General features: G+C 34.1%; 1 pseudogene; it reads right to left on the bottom strand.

Moving 5' to 3' along the window:
- Positions 1–17,138: 17,138 nt before the first annotated feature.
- On the bottom strand, positions 17,139–17,257 carry LOC120586440 (uncharacterized; annotated as a pseudogene).
- Positions 17,258–18,195: the final 938 nt, after the last annotated feature.

The raw sequence follows: 18,195 nt of genomic DNA, 5'->3' as shown, positions 1-18,195 counted from the left end.
AGTTTATTGCATTCTTTCCATGGAGTCTCGTTTTTCTGATTCTTCATGATCCCCATAGCATTGTGTAGCTGTCCACACATTTGAAGTAGACAACCCTTCCAGAACTTAGGGACTGACTTCGGTATGGAAGACTTTCCTCTGCGAGTGGCAGGGCACTGGAGTGTGCTGCTGGCTGTGTCTAGTGCTACAGGGCACCAAGTGCTGGCGCATGTGGTGACACCAGGCCCAGAGTGACCTGATGCCTCTTCAGCTCCAGCTCTGCGTTCCACAGCGCCAACAACTGTGTGTTCTCCATAAGCACTGAGGAGCGTGTTTTGTGGCTCCACAGCATCTCCATATCCAGCGGCTAGGAACTAGGGCAGGCAGTGCTGCTGGCTGGAGCTGGTCCCGAGCACACGTGTGAGTGTGGGGGCCGGCCACAGGAACCTGAGTAGTGGCGGGCACCAGTTGTAGACACTTGGTTTGCGGTGGAAGCCAAGGCAGCAGCAAGGGCCTGGGCCAACTCCATGCACAGCTGTAACTGTGGGAGCCCTGGTTGTCTGCACATACTACTATGGCTGCTGGATCTTGCCACAGTTTCATGGCCGTGGAGGCCACGGACAGAGGTCAGACCAGGTGCACAGCTGGAGGGGCCTGCTACAGGTAAGCACAGTGTGCAGGCCTGTGACTGAAGGAAGAGCCTGAACTGGACTTACGAGCAGCTATAGGACCCTGACTGCCAGGAGTGTTCTCCCATGACTGCTCTGTCTCCCTTCCTCTAGGACGTGGGCAAAGCAGTGGAAGCCAGTGACAGTGGTCAGGCCAGTGATGTGTCAGAGCACAGCAGGAGAGGCTTGTCCTGAACGTGCACATGGTGGTAAGGGTCAACTGTGGAAGTCTACGATGGTATGTTGCAGAACAGCAGCTGCAGAGGCTGCTGGCTGGGTTCCGGGGCACTGGCATGGACAGAGGCAGGACGGAGGCAGTTGGCATGAACAAATGGAAAATAGCTCTGGGGAAGAGGCTGGTGAAATCTTCACGGGATCACAGCAGTTATGCCGGCTCTTGGTCTTCAGTGGAGAAAGCTGCTGAGTTTATTTGATGAGCAGGTCACTGTGAACTTCAACTGCTCTGGCTGAGGGGCAGCTATTGGTAGCCCTGTTTTCTTCCTTGTCCCCCACCATCTCAACTTTGACATCTGGGTTGGGTGAACTTTAAGTGGGATCTTCGTGTGGTGTAGTGAAAGCGTGGGGAAGCTAGTCGCCCACACTGTTCCTCCTTTCCCAGTGAGAACTTTTTCTAGCTGGGGAATTACTCTTGGCACTGCTTGGGAAATGGGATGATGCAGGCAAACTGAAGCTGTCTTCCTTCTCTTTGGGGGCAGTTATTCTCATTGTTTTTGTTTTTGTTGTCGTTGTTTGTTGTACTGTGTTGCAAAAGCTTAAGTGGACTCCAAAGTTCTCTCAGAGCTGTTTTCGTTTGTGTATAATTGTCTAATTGTTATTATTATTATTTTTTTAGGGGGCTGGACAGAAGCTGAAGCTTTCTACACTGCCATCCGGTGAAGTCCTGAGTGGGACCTTCCCACCACGAAATCTGCTTCTGGGTTCTCTTCTTAGTATTTCTGATATCGATCTCATAGTATTTCTGAGAAATACTTACATATTTCAGACAGATTAATTCATGTGTCTGGTGAGTTACTGTATATGTTCTATCAGCATTTCTACCTTATTTGTGTCAGCTTTCCTTCACTGGACACCTTTGCAACTTCCAGGTGCTTCGTCACCACTTCCAAGTTCTATTGTCTTTATTTTCTTCTACTAGATACTCTTACTTTGTTTTTTTTTTTTGCAAGGAACTGGAGCCCTAGAAATGCCAAACCATTGCAATATTATTTAAATGATGCTGCTTTTCTATCTTAAATTAGCATGGTTAAAATTAGTTCTTTTCTACACACCTAACAAAGCAACACAGCATAAAGAAAAACAGCAAAAACAAAAACAAAAAACAAAAAAAAACTTCTTATATCTACCAACAGCACTTCCTCTCTCTCTTTTCTCCCTTATCTCTGTCAATGGCAGGAATTTAGGGACATACTAAATTGCCAGATAACATATTCTATTCAAAATGTCTCTCTGTTTACACAAAATCTAATTGTTATTGGAAACTTATGCTTTATATTGGTTATTTTTAAGAGGATTTTACTTGAAAATCTTCAGCTTCTCAACAACATTAAAATGTCAAATTCCACTCAATCAGATCACAGATCGGTTTAGAATAGTTCCCAATATTAGGAATTGACCTAATTTTGATTTATGCTAGATCTTTTCATTTTAATAAACATTTGACATGATTTATATTTAATTTATATTACATGTATGACAATTTGAAATCTCAAAATAGAAGGCCGTGATGAAGACTGCTACAAACCATCAAAAGATGACTTTCTCATTCACACAGCTACCAATGCTTCTTAAGGTGTCAAGATGGTGCTAGCTCCCTCTACAGACAGAATCTCTCTCTTTTACATTATATTTATCAAAGGTAGGAATTTGATAAGATCTAACTTTTGTCAGTGTGAGACTTTTCAATTTGTACTTTAGGCAAAATTTTAAGAGAACAAATGCATTTAGGGTATTTATTCACTTCATATTTAATAATTTCTTTTTACTTATTTATTAAAGTCTTTAAAACTATACTATGGGCCACGTTGTCCCAGATTCCTTCTGTTATGCCACTTTGGGGCTTATTTTCCTCCTTGAAACTTCTGAGACTTTCAAATTACATAGCTCTACTTTTCAATTCCTTCTTAATCATAAGTTAAATGGCCACACACATTGTATCTATATGCCACTTGAAATATAAGTGAATGAAATTAATTTACAGCAAGCGAATCTCTTTTAGTTATCATGTTCTATTTGCATTTTAAAAATGGGTGTCGAGTAAATGATATAAATTTTTAATTACAATCAGTCATTCTGATCAAATGAGAAAGTCCAGGGAATAAGTTGTAAACAAGTGTTTGCCTGGGAGGTTTTCCAGATCAAAATTCAAGACATCTTGATCATCCCACAAATGGAAAGTAGAGTCTTCAAAGTAATTTGACAATAACCTCTCATCCTACCTTGGGTATTCTGCTCCTTTCCCATTAGTTTCTAGTTCTATAACTTGGGACTTTTCTATTCCAATGGTCCGGAACTCTGGCATTTCCTTTTAGTTTTCCATGCAGTATTTCTTTCCTTTTTTAAATACGTGAGTAGTGCTTTGCCTTTATTTAGCACCACTCAGTAGATGATTATTACTGTTACTATAGGTCTTGTCAAAGATGGTTTCTATTATTTCAAACCTTCTGGGAAACTCAGGCAATGAGACTTGTTCTATCACTCTAGCCTCCCTTAATCTATTATTTAAACTGACTTTAAAATAATTATGTCTAGTCTTCCTCAATTTTTGCACGTTGTTACATATTTTTTTCTATTCTGGTGAAATGTGACTTCGTCACAACAGAAATATAATAATGAAATAGTTTATTTTGTTATCTTAGTAGTGATGTAGAAATTCAAGATTTTTTTTTTTATGGAAATAAAGGGACAAACAATTAGGAATTACTATTAATGGTAGAACCATGTGTTAATACTTTATTGATGAACCAAATAGAGTGCTAGTGCATACAAACATATAAACAAAGAATTGAAACAGTTTGAAATAAAAATGCAATATAATGAGTTTACTATCAACTGCAGTTCAAAATCCTAAGGGGAAAAACTCAAAAGAAGAAATATAAATCTTTAGATTACCTTATTTATAAAATTGTATTAAAGTGTCAAGAAAATACTCCCTTCAATTTGATTATAAGTTGCAATTTGCAGGTTTGGAAAATGAGCCTTAATGTTTGCTTTACTGACATGGCAATTAGTGTCAAGCTTTGGTACAGATGGTCTGTTGATAATCTGTGAAAGTCGTATCTGTCCTTCAAGTATTAAAACAAATCAACGATGCTGATTGCTGCGTAATCAAATATCCACAATTTCATTTCACTCTAAATGTATTTAATTTCCCTAATGCTTATTGACAAATTCGTTATCAATCTATGACTTTGAGATTCTACAGCTATTTTTAAGGACAGACCACCATCTGATAGTCTTGAAAAATGTTGAGAATGACTTTAGTTGAATGAATGTAGTATTCTAGCATAAAATAAATAGTTTGCAGTGTTTCAAAATCCTTAAGTATTAAAGACTGAGATTATTTTCAGAAAACAAAAATTCAGTTAATAAATAAGTGCTGCGATGTTGCTTGATCCCCATTTCCTCCTGTCTATATGTTTTCGTGTAAGCCTTAGGACTGTTCCCACTCCTTATTTTATTTTATTTTAACATTATTTTCATTGCTATTTTCTAGAATAATAAAATAAGAGTTTGTTTCTTACAATCTCTAAGTATAAAGAGAAAAACAGGCATATCAATGAGAGAAAAGTTTCAATTGGGTAAGTGACAAGGCTGGCTTTAAATAAATGATACTTTCAGAATTGATATCTCTTCATTTCCTCCCATGAAAGTAACTAATACTTAGTATAAAATTTTATACTCTATTTGTACAGATGACATATAAATTTATAACGGATGCTACAATATTAAAATAAAATATTAAATTTGTTTTAAATCTATTCTATAATGGCTTTAAATTAATTAATATAAACTTTGCTCTACCAGAAACTTGAATTACATGAAATCTGAAGTTCTTAAGAATAAATCACTTAACTGACAAGTTAACCTAGTCACCTAATTCTAGCTAATCATCAAAAACACATATACCAATCGAAATTTTTATTTTTAACATAAACTTTATGTGGGAAATAATACTATATTTTATAATACAAAAGTCTTTGACAGTATCTGGAAATTGACATTACTATTTGCAAATTTTTATGATGTCATCTCAGCCCATGAAATAAATAATGGCTGACTAGTTGTATAAACAACATAATAAAAAATGCATCCAGCAGGTGCCAAAATAACACTAACAGCTAATAGCATTCTGTTAGTTAACCACATTCTCCCTCACTTTTGGACACTTGATGCTTTCTTGTATTCCTCATTGTATTCATGTTCATTTTGTCCTTTAATCAATATCTCTACTAAATGATTTCACCTTGTTTTTTATTTTCATGTATCTAATTTTTATTGTAATAATTATTTTACATTTTCCTTCGTACCATAAGTTATCAAATAGACTATACTGTCTCTTTTTTTTTTCTTGTTTTTTCTAGTCTTCATTTAGAATTAGTATATATATATATATTTTTTTTTTCTGACCATGACTTTTTGGCTACTTCCTTCTGGGTCCATTTTTCTTCTTATCAAATATTTTCTATGTCCTACTTTGTTTATTTGTTCCTTCTGGAATTCCTTATAAACAATAAATTGCTTCTTTTGAAATTACTTTGTATATTTTTAACTTCCCATTTTCAGTTTTCCTTTCTTTATTGCTTTGACTTCCATTCTGGATTATCATCTTAATTCTTGGTTAAAATTTTTCTAATTCATTCTGCAGTGGATTTTCCCTTTTGTTGACTAAAACAGAGTTAGAAAGCATGTATTCAGAGCAAACCCTTTAATTGCTCCTTTATATAATCACTTCCTATTGTAAATAAAATTTTACTCTTATCAAAAGATGTCATTTTTCCCTTTTACCTCTTTGAGATTGTATATGGATATTACGAATTATGAATATTTATTAAATTTACTAGTTGCTCATGTAATTGAGTTTTCTAATGTTGTTTGCAATATTTATCTCTCTGTCCATTTTGCTTGAAAATTATTTTTCTGTGAGTTGTTCTTATGTTTGATTTTCTGCTTTTTCAATTATGTTCTCCAGGATACATAATAATAAAGTTTTATTACATATATATATTATTTTTCAATTACAGTTGACATGCAATTTTATATTAGTTTCAGGTGTATGACATAGTTATTAGACATTTATATAACTTGCAAAGTAATCACCTCTATAAACCCAGTACCCATCTGACACCATACACATTTATTACAATACTAATGACCATATTCCCCATGCTAACTCTACATTTCCATCTATTTGTAACTACCAACTTGTACCTCTTAATACCCTTCCCCTTTCACCTATTTCCCCAACACCATCCCACTATCCAGCAACCATCAAAATGCTCTCTGTATCTTTCAGCTTGCTTGTTTTGTTTATCCTGGTCTTTAGCTTCCGCTTATAAGTGAAATTATATGACATTTGTTTTTCTCTGTCTGATTAGCTACATTAACCACAATACCCTCTAGGCCCATCCATGATTTTTTATATCTTAATTATATTCCACAATACATACGTACCACTTCATCTTTACCCATTCATCCATTGATAGACACCTAGGTTGCCTCCACATCTTAGTTAGTGTAAATAATGTTGCAATGAACACACTGATACACATGTCCCTTTTTAAGTAGTGTTTTGGGTTCCTTCAGATAAATAACCAGAGCTGGCATTATTGAGTTCTTCTTTGTCTCTCTTTTACATAGCTTTTATTTTAAAGCCTAATAAACAAAGTTTTAATTTAAGAAGTCAGATACTTAACACTCTATTCAGATAGTTGCCTCTGTATGGTTTGTATTCTGGTGGCTAAGTGACCTGCAGAATTCCTTAAAGGATTCTATATCAAAAGCTCAGCTTTTATCTCTATTGTAGACAGGTCAGATTTTCAATAGTAACAGTAGCAAGAAACTCTAGTTGAGATAACTCATGCCATTGGTCCATTAATAACCTCCATTTCTAACTACTACATAGTGCATAACGAAAGCAATTGCATGATTGAGAATAGAAGCTGACTGTAACTTACAGGCCAAGTCATCCTGTCCATTGGGTTGTTTATTACTTCTTCCACAGATGATGACCTCTGATGAACATTAATATATAATGCAAACATTCTCACCTTCTGTGCTTATTCCCACTACACCACTCACATAGTTCTTCTCCAGAGCTCCTTTGTCTAAACTTCCAAACTTGCCACTTCTGGATACCGGATCAACTAGCCATACTCATTGCTCTTGCTCATGAACTCACATATAGTTTAACTCATTTAATTTTTCTTTCCAAACAATTTATATAAAAGGTACAGCTTACTAAGACTGGGCCAATGGAAGGACTCCCTCTTATCACTACCATGCTACTATTTAGTTCTCACTAATATAGCCACTTTCCAGTCTGAGTGGTTCAATAATAATTACCCCATGATGAGAAATTTTGGCTACATGTCTCTTGATGTCCCATGCTTTGGCACTTAGGGTCAATAGGGTTCAGTTGCTATGCTATAAACAGTGTTGACACTCACTTGTAGATACAACACCCTTGCTCCTGAATGCCGGGGATATGCATGACATCTTTCTTTTTGGGATCACCAGGGTATTCACACATTGCCTTTATGACAGACTCCTCTAGAAGCATAGAATCTGTTAGGTTATATGATCCAAGCGACAAAACAGCTTATATAGGCACAAGTCCTTTGTTGTTCTGCCAACAAAACCTTCAAAATTAAGAGCCTTGTGTTGGAGCAGCATTATTAAAGATAAAATATGATGTTTCCAAAACTTGGAGTCCTACCAAGAATGATGCTTCTTTCTTAGCTCCGGAAGCTTTAAGATACAATCACTTACCCTTTATTTTGAAGGAGATGCTCTAGCATATAGTAGCATAATGGTTTTCCAAAGTTTTTATCTTGGAAATTCCAACAGGGGCAGTGATTCCAATGCACAAAACCCCACCTGGGTAGGAGTAACAAGCAATAGCATATCCTGAGATGGGAAGGGGATTTTTCTTACACAAACATATTAGCTTTTATAAACTGGCCTTTGCAAGGTAAATCACACAGCGCATTCACGCTGTTGTGGTAATTGTTAGTATTATTTTGTTTTATATTCAAAGAATACACTACCCACTGTCCATTTCTATTTATTTTTCAACTTTAACCTAGTTCATTTATTTCCTCTCTGTGTGCCTGGCACTGACTCAGAAAACATTCTGCATGTTTTCATAAGAAACCAGCAGGCAATCCATCGTCTCTTCAGAATAAGTTCAATGTACCTGGTAGAAGCAGCTAAAATATTTTTTGCCTGTTCCCAATCTAGCCTGATAGTGCTAAAACAGTTTCTTTCTTTCTTTCTTTCTTTTTTAAAGACTTTCTTAAACCCTTTGGTGGTAAAAAAAAAAAAAAAAAATCCTCATGTTAAATAGAAAATTACATAACAAATTCGGAGTTCAGTGCGGGAAATAGAAATAATGCTTGATTTTTCCAGCAGAAATTGATTTACTACAGAACACAGAATGTTTGCCAAATCATTAGTGAAGGTAAAAGAATGGAAATCAGATCTATTACTTATAACAATACAATACTGCTGCCATGATCCAGGTCAAGAAACTATTGTCACTGATATCACTGTTATTGACACTGAGTCACCCACACTCATGAAGCTTGTGACTGGCCTAGGAGACAGGCTCTGTCTGCTGTAACTGTAGAGTAATCTGTTAAAGATTATCTGTAAATTGGCACTGCTATTGAAATATCTCCTCTGTCCTCATATCATCTGAATTACACATAACTGCATCAAGAAGAGAGTCTGAATTATGTCCAGTCCTTTGGCTTTATCCAAGTCTATAAAACATAAATTTTCATCTTCCAGTCTCAGTAATACAAGAATGAATTTGGAAGGAGTGGAAATATATGGTAAGTTTTGACAGACTGCATCTTAAACAATAAGGAATATAATGAGTATAAGTGAAATGTTTCAACATAGATGTCATTTTAAATGAGAAATTCAAACACCATTCTCTCTTTTACACAGGTAAATGCACTAAGCATTAGGTAACCATGTTGCAAGTTCTTGGCAAACATCTACTTTCCTAGGTCCACCACAACAAAATACCACAGCTAGATGACTTAAACCAGCAGTTCCCAACCTTTTTGGCACCAGGGACCGGTGCTCCTATGAGAATCTAATGCCTGATGATCTGAGATGGAGCTGAGGCAGTGATGCTAGCACTGGGGAGCAGCTGCAAATACAGAGAAAACTTCTTCTCTCAACTGCCACTTACCTCCTGCTGTGTGGTCCAGCCCTGTTCCCAGCAGGCCACAGACTGGTACTGATCTGCAGCTGGGGGGGGGGGGCGGATTGGGGACCCTTGATTTAAGCAACAGAATTTTTTTTTTTCTTTTTCTCACAGTATTGGAGGTTGGAAGTCCAAGATCAAGGTGTTGACAGGCTGAGATTCTTTTGAGGTCTCACTTCTTAGCTTGCAGATGGCTATTTTTTCAATTGGTCTTTTCTGTGTGTGTGTTCCTTGTGTCTGTGTATGTGTGTCTTAGTACCTTCTTCTTATAAGAATACCAGTCATATTGGATTAGAGTCCACTCAAATTGTCTTATTTTAATTTAATTACCTCTTTGAAGGCCCTACCTTTAAATACAGTTACATTCTGAGATATTGGAGGATAAAGATTCAACATATGAGTTTAGAGGGCAAGGGGAAAATATAGCCAATATATTCCCTTCTCATGTTTTTTTTTTTTCATAAGCAGATTCAACGGAGCAAGCCCATTTGTATTCTCATAATCATTATGAAATTACATGAAAGATCATGCTCGTGTACTTTATCAGTAATTTTCTCCTAAAAAGTTTATATATATACACATATATATATATATACATATATATATATATGTGTATATATATAGTTTACTCAAACTAATGAAATATCTAGGCCTAGTTATTTACACATCACATTAAAGACATTCAGAAGTGAAGTTCTTTTTCACAGTACAACTTTGTATCATTGCCAATTTATTCCTCATGGCCCTAATGATTTCACTTTGAGAAGTAAATCCAGTTTCTAAGGTTATAAGAAACAGAAATTGATGTTTTCCGCTTGGTTCAAACTAATTAATTTGTCTTTTTTTTTCCTAGATAAAAGGAGGAAACAGGTGCTTCTGTGATTAATGAAAGACTATAGCTCACAATTATTACAATGAACCCTCAAAATTATGTTAATTTACATTGAATAAGAAAGCACTATAATCAGAGTGCAGTCAAGTTAGTAGAGTAACACTGTTAAATTCTCACTAAAATTTGAACAAAATTGTTTTAATTATGCTAAAGTTTCTTAAATGCTCTTATCGCATATTATCTTTCAGCAGATTGTAATTACTTTATGGTACTAACAGCTACACTTTGAAATAGAAGGCCACTGGCATTTTCATATTTTTTTAAATGTAAAAAATTCTGTACAGTGGTTCATATAAGTCACTTTTAACACAGAAAGAGTTCACAGTCTGAACATACAGTGACAGATTATTTCTAGGTAGAATCGAGATAAAAAATTTGTTCCAATTACTGCACTGAATTCCAGTAACAATATGATATTTTTTTTTTTGCTTAAATTGGCAACTCAGAAGGAAAGGTTAGTTCTGGCATATGTTTAAGTATAAAAGCAAGCTTATTAATTTGGCTTATTATATACAAATATAACAAATAGGTCATTTTTGATACACTTACTGATTTATATTCAAGGTAAAAAGAATTTATTAAATTCAGATAAAGTAATGTGACAAAAAGCTGTTATTTCAAAATAAGTTTGGGTATATTTCAAATTATTATATTCAGGCATATTTCAGGAATTAAACCATATTCTTGTTATATATTATATATGTGATTGAAATATTATTTATATAACACATAATTCATGTATTTAAAGTGTATAATTCAATATTTTTAGTATATTAACAAGGTTGTGCAATTATTACCATAATCAATTTCAGAATATTTTTATTACTCTAAAAGTAAACTCTCCACTAATTAGCAGTTACCCCACCCCACCCCACCCCCCCACCTCCCAAAGCCAATCATAGGTAATCACTAATCGTCTTTCTGTTTTTACAGACTTGCCAATTTAGATATTTCATATAAATGAAATCATTCATTTTGTGGTCTTTTGTGATTGACTTCTTTCACTTAACATAATGCTTTCAATGTTCATTTATATCCTTGGAAGTATCTGTAGTTTGTTTCTTTTCATTAACAAATAATATTCTGTTGTATGGAAATATCAGACTTTATTTATCTATTTGTCAACTGATGGACATTTGGTTTGTTTCCACTGTTTGGCTATTATAAATTATATTGCTATCAGATTTATGTACATATGTTTTTCTTTCTTGAATATATATCTAGGAGAGGAATTGTGGGGGCACATGGTAATTCTATGTTTAATCTTTTGAGAAATTTCCAGACTTTTCCAAAGTGATTTTACCATTTACCATTTCTACCAAATACATGGTTTCCAGTTTCTTACATTCTTACCAACACATGTTTTTATCTGTCTTTTTTATTATGGCCATCCTATGAAGTGTGAAATAATATGGCATTATGTTACAATTGTCTCTTATTCACATATCATTTAGTGAAAAAATATCCTCAAGTTATCACTAATGATCACACAAATTGTGCTCAACAAGTCACCCATGTGTGCTGATCTCGCCAATTGTCAACTGATTGACAATTGATTGAAATAATTAAAGAAGATATCAGTAAAAGAAGAAAGACTAAAAGGACAAGAAAGGACAAAATAATTATGTTCCATTTGTTAGATATACCATATTTTATTTATCCATTCATTGGTTACTGGGCATTTGGATGGGGAAAAAAAAGAATAATAGAAAGAGGAAGATATACTAGTATAAGGAAGGAGTTGATTCTTATTTCAAAGGACATCAAATTACCTTAACATCTCAGAAAAATAATTTTCAATATGGAATTTCATATTCAGGCAAATGATCACACAAATTGGAAAGCAAGATGAAAATATTTTTAGGCATGGGTATGCCAAGAAACAAAACAAAACAAAAACAGTGCATACACAGAAAACATATTCTCATTCTCTATTTATTAGGAAGCTAAGATAATTCAGATGAAGAAATAATGGATGCTACAACATAATCACCTTCAAAGGCAGACACTCACAAGAGCAGAGAAAGTAAGGGAATCGCCAGGATTCTAGGACAGGCCTTTCCACACCAACAACTCAGACTTCGGTTCTTAGAGCGAATAGGAGTGATGTGTCATTAAGCTGTCACTTCTAGAAAACCAACTGAACTCACAGGTTGCCTAACAATTTTGACTGTGTGCAAATCTGACTGAGAGGTTGAAGAGTGAAGAAAATTAGTTTGGAAATATAAGTAAAACAATCAGTAAGAATATACACTCAAAAAAATAAAAACAAAAAGTTGTGCATGAAAGACAATTTAATGATACTATCTGAACAGCTCATAAGTGTAAAAATATATCCCTAATATCAAAATATAAGCCCTGCATGTCGATTTAACCCAGGGGTAATTTAACAACTGATGATATAAGAAGAGGGAAAATGGTATTATATGGTCAGAGAAATAAATCATCATCTCTCACAAAAGGAAATCAATAGGCGTTTAAAACTAAAAAATCGTGACCGCAATATAAGCATGGAATTTAAAATTATGGTATAGGAGGACAATGCAAAAAGAGTTGTTAGTATTTATTACTATGGAGTTGAATTAGGAGTGAGAAGAAATTGACTCTTGGTGTTTCCTTCCTCGAATATTTTTTAAGTGGTTTTTCAATATTAATTTTATTTTTTAAGTGGTTTTTCAATATTAATTTTATATATATTTATATTACTTTTATAAAAGGTGATAACTAAGTTGTTTTATAAGTGCTCTTCTGTGACTTGCCTTGATGTCCAGTATTCTAATCTTTCTTGCATGCCTCTGCTGGACAAATCTATGTTGGATTCAGGAATATTCTAGCCAAGGTTTCTTTGCTCATGCTCGCTCTTCTCTTCTCTTTCCTTTATGATTCAAGTCCTCATCTTTGGTTTCTATTTATTCTCTAAGACCAGTTTGATACCGTTCTCTAAATAAAGACCTCCTATGTAGAAAAAATTCCCTTAGAAAAAAAATCAATGTTCTGAATATATTTTCCCTTTTGTTATACTGTCAGTCTCTTGTAACCATAAAGTAGTACTTTATACGTTAAAATTCTCAATACTCCTAACACAAAATTATATGCATCGTAGGTAATAAATAGGAATATGAAATTTCAGTAAACTATAAAGTGTGGAAGGAGAATGCTTCTTATTGAAATGTGAACGAAGAATGTTTTTGTGATATTCAAATTTCCCAAATCTTGATTAATTACATAATCATCTGCTAGTAATATTGTTTGCTTTCTTAATCATAAAAGAGCATGTAGTTATTCAAAAGATCTTAATATTGTTTTTTTATAACTCAGTGAATTATACAATTGACTTTTCTGAATATAAGTTTATTTAATTATCTGCACACACATTCACACACATTAGTTAGGAAATTCACAGAACATTAGGCATAAGGTAGAATTTTTAAAAAGTTTAATTTCAGAATATACATTTAACTTTGTTTAAATCATGTGCTACTTTGTACTTGACTTAAAATTTTTATCAAACAGAAAGAGTACGTCTTTATACTATCATAATGTTTGCTTTTTTCCTAGGAGGCCTGTTTTTTGTCCTGAAAATGAAATATTTAGTCAAAAACATACAGCCTCTAACAGAAAACATAATATAACAAGGATTATCAATATAATCCATTCCGGTAAATAACCCACAAAAGAGGCTTCCCATTCCAGAAGGTAGTCAGGAACAGATCCTCTAATGCAAGGGTTCCCACTCCCCTTGCCATGGACCTGTGCCAGTCAGTGGTCTATTAGGAACTGGCCGCATAGCAGGAGGTGAACGACAGGCTAGCAAGCAAAACATCATCTGCATTTGCAGCTGCTTCCTAGCACTAGCATCACCGCCTCAGCTACACCTCAGATCATTAGGCATTAGATTTTCGTAGGAGCACCGGTCCCTGGTGCCAAAAAGGTTGGGAACCGCTGGTCTAATGGGCCTTTTTTTCTCACACCCTGTAGCTAAGTGGCCTTCTGCATGATTTTATTTATCTGAGTCTCAACTTCCTCAGAGATGTTAATATAGATATAACACGTTATATTAGCTATTGCATAGACCCCTCCTTTTTTGCCAGCACGCAATTCTATGGTCTAAGGACTCACATGCAGAGGACTCAAAGATGGTTGCTGGAGTCTTAGACCTTGAGCAGTAGAATGAACCAAACAGGTGACTGTACAGGTTAAATTCCATAATATCAGATATTTAATAAGAGATATGTCTACAAAAACAAAAGAAAAACATGGGTTAATGATCAGAACAAATTATCAACCAGCTTCTGAGCTTGTAAGGCTATCAGTCAAGATTTCTAGATGTAAAGTAGAAGTGCCTTTTGTAGTTTGTAATGTCTCTGATGATGTCACCAAGTGCTAAGGTGAACTCTGTGTGGCTTACATAACATCAGTAACTGAGATTGTTTAAGCATGAGCTGTTGTGGTGATTTTCTGAATTTTATATCAAGTTGTCCATCTTAAGCTCGCATGGCTTTGGGAAAAGGCAGTTTTAGTTCTCAATGATTCCTAGTAAGAGGATGGGAAAAAAACTGGAAACATGTTTGGAGAGTCAGAGGCAGACATCAGAGGAAACTAGAAGAATTCAGAATCCAATCTAGTTTACAAGTAGAAAACAAAACAAAACCCAAAAGACAATGAACAGCACTAGAACCTAAAGTCCACAAAAGTATATTAAAATTTCTATTGAAATATTATTTTACGAAAGATACCAAATTAAGATTAATTTATTTGCAGAATAAGTCTAGTTTTAATAAGCTTGGCCTGAATATTTATATAAGTTCAGCAAGAATATTAATTAACCATATAGTCATAAACCTGCTTTGCTGGAATTTTTCATAAGGAATCTTCAAATTAAACTTAAGAGGTTTCTCAAGGCCAGAAGAGTCAAGGCAAAGACTTGCCATCAGACGATGCCTGCAATACCTATAGGTTTGGAGTTCCTCTCTTCTTAAGGTCCCTTAAATATCTTTTGGTTCTTGCAGTTGTCAAGAAGTGACATTCTTTACTCTCATGTTAAGTCAAACTTAATTCCTTAAAGCTATCTGCTCATATCCAAGTCTATGTATTTCTCTCTCAAACATGGCATTTCAGGCAAAGACTTGTTTCTAATCATGTCCTGCTATAAAGAGAATAGATTTGTATTGATCATATGCAAGTAATCACATTGCTATGAAAATAAAAATATTAAGAGTTTCTAAATTTTGGAGGGATTAAGTAGGGAAAAAATATTTCAATTCTGTTTACAATGGTATAATTTACCAAATTGCTAAGTCATTGGTAGTTTAAAAAGAAACAATACAATTCATAGAGGAAAACAGGTACTAAATTATAGACCTTGGTTTTAGAGATAATTTTATAAATTTGACCTCAAAGTCATAGAAAGTTAAAGCAAAAGTAAATGAATAAAATTATATCAAACTAAAAAGCTTCTGCACAGCAAAAGAAACCATCAACAAAACAAAGAGGTAGCCAACTGAATGGGAGAAGATATTTGCAAACAATGCCTCTAATAAGGGGCTAATGTCTAAAATATATAAAAACTCGTACAACTAAATAACAAAAAAATCTTAATTTAATTAAAAAAATAAGCAGAGGATCTGAATAGACACTTCTCCCAGGAAGACATACGAATGGCCAACAGATATATGAAAAGATGCTCGACTTCACTAGCTATTAGGAAAATGCAAAACCACAATGAGATACCACCTCGCACATGTTAGAATGACTATCATCAACAAGACAGTTAATAACAAGTGCTGGAGAGAATGTGGGGAAAAAAGAACCCCATACACTGCTGGTGGGAATGAAAATTAATACAGCCCCTATGGAAAACAGTATGGAGGTTCCTCAAACAATTAAGAATAGAATTGCCATATGACCCAGCAGCTCCTCTTCCAGGTATCTACCCAAAAAATTAGAAAGTATTTATCAATAAAAATACATGCACTTCTGTGTTCACTGCAGCATTATTTTTGGTGGCCAAGACATGGAAATGACTGAAGTCTCCTTTGATAGATGATTGGAGAAAGAAGTTGTGGTACACATATACAACGGAATCAGAAAAGATAAAATACTGCCATTTGCGACAACATGGGTGAATCTTGAGAATATCATGCTCAAGGAAATAAGTTAGAGGGAAAAAGTAAAAAACCATATGATTTCACTCATGTGGGATATGAAACTCAAAGCAACAGTCAAACAAGACAAACGAACGAAAACTCTTAAATGCAGACAATAGTTAAGTGGTTACTAGAGAGAAAGCGGGGAAGGGGAGAGGTAGACAAGGGTAAAGGGGGGCCAATACATGGTGACAGAAGATTTGACTTTGGGTTGTGAACACACAATGTAATATACAGATAATGTATTATAGAATTGTACACTTGAAACCTATATAACTTTATTAACCAATGTCACCTCAATAAACTTAATAAAAAAATAGAAAAGAAACAAATTTTCTTCCACAGGGAAAACAAAAGATTTTTAAAAATCAGTAATATTTTAAATAGAAATTCATAAAAAATTATAACAAAACTTTGTTCACTCAATGCCATATAATCAATTCATTTGCCAGCATATCATGAATACAGTTTTTCCTTAGAGTTCTATAAATCTTTATCAATTATAAAGAAATGATACAAAATTATTCTCAGAGACCTGTATTTTGTAATAAAGCAGAGTTCTCTCTCCCTTTCTGAAGATGAAACATATTTGCAAAAGTGTCAGAGTAAAACAATGACTGTCTGTAAATGACAAAAACTTAAAATGATATGGCTATAGATCTTATTATAATGCAATTGACAAAGAAATTTGTTTTTCTTTGCAACACAACATTTTAAGACAACAACTAGAATTACAAATGAAAACATTATATCAGGACATTACAGACTCTTGGAGATTATAATTTCCTGAAACTTTATTTTTTAGTAACGAGAACATATGCATATAAATGCAACATAATTATTATTTCTTTATGTGACAAAGTATCCCATGTAATTTTTATTTTTGCTTTATTTTATTTTTTTTAGGCGAGGCAAACCTTGGTTGACCTCACAGATTGCAAAGACCTTGTCAGTTTACAATCCCTTATTTTTTTATTTTTTACTTTTATTTTTTACCCCTGCAGCACCTGGTCTTCCTAGGTGGTCTCCCATCCAAGTACTAATCAGGCCCGACACTGCTTAGCTTCCGAGATCAGACAGGATCGAGCTTGTTCAGGATGGCATGGCCATATACCCATGTAATTTCAAATTCATGTAATTTTTATATACATATATATATATATATACATACATACATATATATGTGTGTACACACACACACATACATACACACAGAGAGAGAGAGAGAGAGAGAGGGGTAGAGAGAGAGAGAGAGAGAGGGAGAATAAATCTTTGAGGCATTCCAGGGACCTGCTGAAATAATCTAAAGCTATTTCCAGATTAAGAAATAGTCTCCTTTTACCTCCAGACCTTGGGAAGTTTGTCAAACACGCTTGACCAAAAGGTCTATATATTATTACAAAGCAATATTAAATTATCATTTACTCAAAGTGAATGTAAAACATATCGAACTTAAAAATGCATTATCTATATTATCTAAACCTTAGTTTTTAGAACTGAGAAGATCGGTTTCTTGAGTAATCAAGTACCTGATTACAATACAGAACACAGAAAACTTTTAATAAAATAAAGAATCCTTGCTTTTTAGGTAAAAAACATCTCATAATATCTTATCTGGAGCAGAACAATATAGAAAAGTTTTGTCTTTTTGACCGGTAATAAGAATAAAACTTAAATATTTTATCCCGATTACATTTATTTAATTTACTTGCTTTTAACAATTAAGTTGAGATTACTTATGAAAATTTTAACATACCAAGTTATTTTTCTTGCTGACAAATTTTGCAGCAGAGATATCATAAACTTATTTGACTGATAAATCCAGGTGGGATAAAAATATTATTTAGTGCTGATGATTCTAAAGCTATGTCTATTTTTCCAAACCAAACTCAGAATCAGCTTTAATATCAAATATTTTCCCAGATAATGTGATTCTGAAAAGTATTTGGGTTAGTCTGTTATATTTTTATAATTCTCATAAAAATGCTTGCTTAAGTATTTTATTTTAAAATTTAATAATATGAATTAGCAACACCATTTAGCAGAAGAAAT

The sequence above is a fragment of the Pteropus medius genome, unplaced genomic scaffold, assembly GCF_902729225.1.
Source record: "Pteropus medius unplaced genomic scaffold, Ma_sr-lr_union100, whole genome shotgun sequence".
Lineage (NCBI taxonomy): Eukaryota > Metazoa > Chordata > Mammalia > Chiroptera > Pteropodidae > Pteropus > Pteropus medius.
The sequence above is the reverse complement of the archived record's forward strand: the minus strand, read 5'-3'. Positions and strand labels throughout refer to the sequence as shown.